The sequence below is a fragment of the Aethalodelphis obliquidens genome, unplaced genomic scaffold (genome assembly GCF_003676395.1).
Source record: "Aethalodelphis obliquidens isolate GAN/ISIS:26980383/991018 unplaced genomic scaffold, ASM367639v1 scaffold33, whole genome shotgun sequence".
NCBI lineage: Eukaryota > Metazoa > Chordata > Mammalia > Artiodactyla > Delphinidae > Aethalodelphis > Aethalodelphis obliquidens.
In genome coordinates, this window is record NW_020837977.1 from 9,570,253 (window position 1) to 9,576,252 (window position 6,000).

At 39.4% G+C, this 6,000-nt stretch overlaps 2 long non-coding RNA genes across 5 annotated transcripts in view; one reads left to right on the forward strand and one right to left on the reverse strand.

Annotated features, from left to right (window-relative positions):
- The window catches only part of LOC113631486 (uncharacterized), a 34,173-nt gene that overhangs the window by 23,801 nt on the left and 4,372 nt on the right, over nucleotides 1–6,000 (forward strand). The window lies entirely within an intron of this gene.
- The window catches only part of LOC113631485 (uncharacterized), a 29,816-nt gene that overhangs the window by 18,246 nt on the left and 5,570 nt on the right, over nucleotides 1–6,000 (reverse strand). The window contains exon 2 of one of the 4 annotated variants that reach the window (XR_003437347.1): nucleotides 1,559–2,131. The exons of the other annotated variants lie outside the window; for them this stretch is intronic. This is a non-coding gene — a long non-coding RNA (uncharacterized LOC113631485). Of the gene's footprint in view, nucleotides 1–1,558; nucleotides 2,132–6,000 lie in introns of those variants that run through there. 4 annotated transcript variants of the gene reach the window in all.

Below are 6,000 nucleotides of genomic sequence, written 5' to 3' on the forward strand. Positions count from 1 at the left end.
AAAAATAAATAAATTAATTTTAAAAAGAAGATTAAAAAAAAATCTAACTCATAGAGCTCAAATGGGGAGATCACATAGGTATAATGGCACATAGTAAGCTCTATTTTCTTTTCTTCCATCCCTGCACATATGCTGCATCATCATCACCATCCTTACAGTAATTATAGCTAATGGTTGAGCACTTACTATGTCCCTGGCACTGTTCTAAGTACTTGACATGCATTGACTAATTTAATCCATACCACAATCTTATGAGGTACAATAGGTACAATGACCACCTTCATTTTAGGAAGACACTGAGGCACTAAGAGGTCAAACAAGTTGCCCAAGTTCAAAAGCTGGGGCTCAATCTAGCCAGTCGGGCTCCAGAGCCAGTGCTTCTATCGCCATGCTACACCACATACACAGTGGACCCTGCTGTGCTGAAAGTTAGCCATTTAGACCGACGTGGATCCCTCCACTCAGTTTGCCTTTCTGGTCCGTCTTCATCCCCAACCAGAGGATATATATAAGCTGACACTAGAGCAAGAAGAGGTAGAAATGAGGAAACATTAAAAAAAGGGCCTACGAGTGTGTCCAATCATATACAGAGATACCATTTATGATTAAAGGAGCAGCTACTTCATAATCTTCAATATTGTTTGAATTCTTAGAGCAGGCATTTAATACTTCCAAAATCAATAAGGAACATGTATAAAGGTAGATTCATTTAGGGGAAAAAAATTACCAAGGATAAGTAACTTCCAAAGTTAGGGAGAAGGGATTGCATACAGGAGGGAGTTTTTTGGTTTGTTGTTTATTTTAAGGTCAGTTAAACTGCATTAAAACAATAACTTATCAGTAAATAGTGAATATTTTCCCCTAACATTAGGACAGTGATTAAGAATGAGGGTTAAGGGCTTCCCTGGTGGTGCAGTGGTTGAGAATCTGCCTGCCAATGCAGGGGACACGGGTTCGAGCCCTGGTCTGGGAGGATCCCACATGCCGTGGAGCAACTAGGCCCGTGAGCCACAATTACCGAGCCTGCGCATCTGGAGCCTGTGCTCCGCAACAAGAGAGGCCGTGATAGTGAGAGGCCCGCGCACCGCGATGAAGAGTGGCCCCCGCTTGCCACAACTAGAGAAAGCCCTCGCACAGAAACGAAGACCCAACACAGCCAAATAAATAAATACATAAATAAAGCAAACTGTCAACAAGTAAAAATAAACACTATAAAAAAAAAAAAGAATGAGGGTTACGAGCAGACATGGACTGAATTCCAGCAACACTACTTTACTAGCTGTTCAAACTTCTGTGTTTTCTCATCTATAAATGGGAATAATGATACCTATCATCTCGGGATACTGTTAGGCTTAAGTAAGACAGTAATAATTAAGGTGCTTGGTACAGTGCCAGATGTATCACGAGTACTCAAAATATTTTCCTTTTTACAACATCACATTAATGGCTGAAGAGTATCCTATGGCTGTGCCAGGATTCATTTAACCAGTCCCACATTGTTAAACATTTGGATCATTTTCAATATTATCAATAATAGAAACAATAGAAAAATTTCCTATACAGTTCCGGTTATTTATTTAGTCTTAAATCCTATAAGTGATTTGATGGATCAAAGAATATCAACCTTGTAAACTTGTGACACACATTATCAAATTATTGATCAATATATAGTTTTCCCAAGTGAATCTCTATGTTGAAGGTGATCTAGTCAACTCTTGCCAATAGTAGACATTATTTTAAAGAAATACACTAATATGCAGGCCCCCAAAATAACATGTTGTTATTTTACTTATTTATTAGACATTTTAATTTCTTCCTTTGTTATATTACAAAGCTCTTAGCCTCTAAATTAATTTAAAGTATGAGACTGGCAGGAAAATAGAAAAATAATTGGAATGGGTAAAAAAATTTAACATAGCATGCTACAGACATGGCATTTCAAGTCATTTATGAGGAGAATTTTTCCAATGGTTTTCAAAGTACTCCCTGGAGCCTTCCCTGTAGGAAGGGTGAGAATGGGGGTAGGGAGTGTTGCCAGGTTGCAATAACTCTCATCCTTCCGCATTTGAACCAAATTTTAACTGTTTTACATATTGAACTTATTGGTAAGTCGATCTGAAGGGTTCTGGACCTGAAAACAAAACCAAAAACACATTTAATGCAAGGTTTGGGGACAACTGGTATTCTGCAATATAAAATAAAGAGATAAATTAAAAAGTTGAATCTCTCCCTCACATCACATACAAAAATACACATTAGCTGGATTAAAACATTAAACGGAAAAAACCTCCATATACTACCAGAAAATACGGGCAAACAATAAACTGTTTTTCAAGCATACTCATAAAAGTAGACCATAATGAGGGGCGCTATTTGCCTGTGTTGGTTTTTCCTAAAGTGTGTGCCTCTGACACAGATTCAAAATGGTTCTGTAGCCAAAGAAGTGTGGAAATGCTACACTGTCAATAGTAAGGCCAAGGGGTGCCTTAGGTCATTACCTCTATCAGCATGCCCAAACCAACCCCAAAATATATACTCTAAGTAAAACCAAAAAAAAAAGAATAAATAAATAAAACAGTGTGCAAAGAAAACAAATGTAACCTAGGACCTTGTGCTGCCAGCACTCTGGTCACTAAGCCCTTCCTCTCCCTAGACATTCCAGAGCTGTCACTGCTGCTCTCTGGAAAGAGTCACGTTGTCATCAGGATAGAAAGGCTCTGAGAAGTCCTACGGCAGAAAAAGAAAACTTAGTTTACTCAACATTTCCTAAACTTATTTGACTGTAGAACCTTTCCCTCAACGATACCTATTAATATCCATAGAATTTGTGGAGCACACCTTAGCAAATGCCAGGCTATATGAAAATTAATCTTCGAATGGGAAAATGCTGGCTGAGGCATCCTTGTCAAGGATATACTGTCCATTTATCACTCTCCTATGTTGTGATTTGCTGACATCTAATGCCGATGCTTTAATTTAGTACACACACATAATTTCTTCAGTATACTGCTGCCCACTGATGTAAAACGCCCCCCCTTGCAGACTGCCTTGGATTTAATTTCTTGTATGTCATCATTACGATGTATTTATATCTTGGAATACTATGAATTTACATACATGATTCACAGGGCTAAAAAAGTATGCTGGCTTATACTTTTGCTCTACTCTTGCCTATTAAAATATCTTATGAAACTAAACATATGAAAAATGTGTCAAGTACTTCTTGCTCTGACTTTTTGTGTCATATTCATGGAAGGAATGAATGAGACTGTGTTGAGGGCATAGAGCTAGAAGGTTCAGAGACAGGGGTCAGGCTATTCTACAAAAACTCAAAATTGCTACTGCAATGAAGATACAAATGTTTCTTTTAGTAAATTCTTGAACTTTCTTTTACCCTTCAGGTTCTAAATTGAGGGAAAAGAAAAAGAAAAGGCAATGCTAATATAACCGCAGTGATAAGCATTCTCCTGCTCCAAGGACGGTAGTTATTTTGTCCAGCCATTTAAAATTAACGTAAATTTAAATTGTAAAATGTTTGGTTTGTGAGTATTAAGATTCAACTTCTGATCTACATTAAATGTATCTCTGTATGTTTAATAATGTCAGTGCAAATGATACCTGTTTGCACAAAGTATTAATAACTTCCAAGATTTTTGCTTCTAGTTCAAGATAATCAGATCTCATATGTTCATAAAAATTCTGGTGCTACAAAATCCTGGAATGTCAATTTTAATTGAGGATCAATTGATAACTCTGTAAAGCAGCTTATTCACTGTAAGATGGGGTTATTATTTTTGAGTACTTGAAATCTGAATTAAATAGTATCTAATCTAATTATTGATGGGAACCAAAAACCAATTCCTCACTGTGGCTTTACTAGTTCACTTACAGCTACTAAGTTGTTGTGAATATATGTATGTGTATGTGTGTTTTGTGCAATTTCCGCTTCTAACTGGAATGTGGCATTGACAGTTAAAGTGCTGGTTCTTTAGAGTTTGGCATGTCTAGGCTACTGTGTGAAGTGAAATCTTTATTCATACATTGTGTCATGATGTCCTTTGGCTTTCATCTGATCCAAACAAAATCCTAAACTCAATGTGAAATCAGCACTAAAAAGTTTATGTTTTAAGGTGCTCATTTGGAAAATCATTAATAATAGTACCTTGCTTTAGATTAGTATCAGAATGATAATTTTTTTTTTAATCTTGTAGAGAATTTGTGGATTTTCTATGAACATACGCTTGGATCTCAGGCTGAGAAACTGCCATGGACGATAGCCATTCATTCATTCAACAGTATTTATTGAGGCTACTGTGTGCCTGGCACAGGGAGTCCAACAATCAACAAACTGCCTGCCCTTATGAACAGCCTTACAGTCTAATGGGGAAGGAGGACAATAGACAAGTAATTATATAATTTCAGATAGTGATTCGTGCTGTAAAGAAAGTGAGGAGGATAAGGGAATGGAGAGTGAAAAGGACAGGAGTGCTGTTTTAGAGAGGTTGGCAGGAATGGCATCTTGTTGGAGCTGACATCTGAGCAGATACCTAAATGAATATTTTCCGGGAAGGTTTTCCAAGTAGAAGAAGAGCAAGTGCAAAAGCCTTGAGACAGGCATGTACTTGGAGGGTCTGAGGACCAATAAGGTGGCTAGTGTGACTGAAACGTAAGTCAGGGAAATAATGTCAGAGAAGCAGCCAGGGGCCAGATCACGCGGGGTCCAGGGGCCAGACCACACGGGGTCCAAGGGCCTGATCACACAGGGTCCAGGGTCCAGACCACACGGGGTCCAGGGTCCAGACCACGCAGGGTCCTATAATTTTGTAGTAATGACTTTGGTGGTTGTTAGGGAAAAAAATGGGATGGATTGCAGAAGGCATGCTTTAGATAGAAAAGAAGGGGAATTCCTGTCTCTGAAAAATTTTTTTTTCCTTTTAAAATCAAGTTTATTGAGGTATAATTTACATACAACAAATGTGCTCATTTTAAGAGGACGGTCAGATGAGTTTTGGCAAATGTATATATCCCTGTCACCATCACCAGAATCAAGATAAAGAATATTCCCATCAGCCTCAAAAGTTCCCTTGTTCCCTTTTGCAGACAGTGCTCACCCCCTGATCCTCACCAGAGCCAGGAACTCACTGGAATTGGGGACTAATTTTTTTTTTTTTTTTGCGGTACGCGGGCCTCTCACTGTTGTGGCTTCTCCCGTTGCGAAGCACAGGCTCTGGACGCGCAGGCCCAGCGGCCATGGCTCACGGGCCCAGCTGCTCCGCGGCATGTGGGATCCTCCTGGACCGGGGCATGAACCCGTGTGCCCTGCATCAGCAGGCGGACTCTCAACCACTACGCCACCAGGGAAGCCCTAGGGACTCATTTTTAATGTGGGCTGTAAGGACCTAGATCTGTGCTGCCTGATATGGTAGCCACTAGCCAAATGTGGCTACTTTAATTGAATTTAAATCAAATTAAATGAACAATTCAGTCCCTCAGTTGCACTAGCCATATTTCAAGGGCCTAATAGCCACACGTGGCTAGTGGCTGCCATATTGGACAGGACGGGCATGGGACTTTTCCATCGCTGCAGACAGCTTTATTGGGCAATGCTGAGATGTCACCCTGGCGGAATGTGACCTTCACCACACGGAGGTAGGCCAAGCGGTCTGAAAACTGAGTAAGCCATACACGTCACAACACCCAGCTTTATGTTACTATCTGTGTTTATTACCTTTATCACCAAGTAATTAATAAAGCCATGCTTGGGCCAGGGTGTTTAAGGAGAATGGTATGATGATGGCAACAGTAACTATGGAGTTGTTCATTGCATAGAAATTCTTTCTCCATTACTAAGTTTCAAGGATGTCCTATTTTTATTAAGGACATGCCTTTATAACTCATAAGGCACAATCTTGTTTTGAGTAAAATTAAACCTCAAATTCATAGTCTTACTAAATCTGTGTGTGTGTGTGTGTGTGTGTGTGTGTGTGTGTGTGTGTGTGT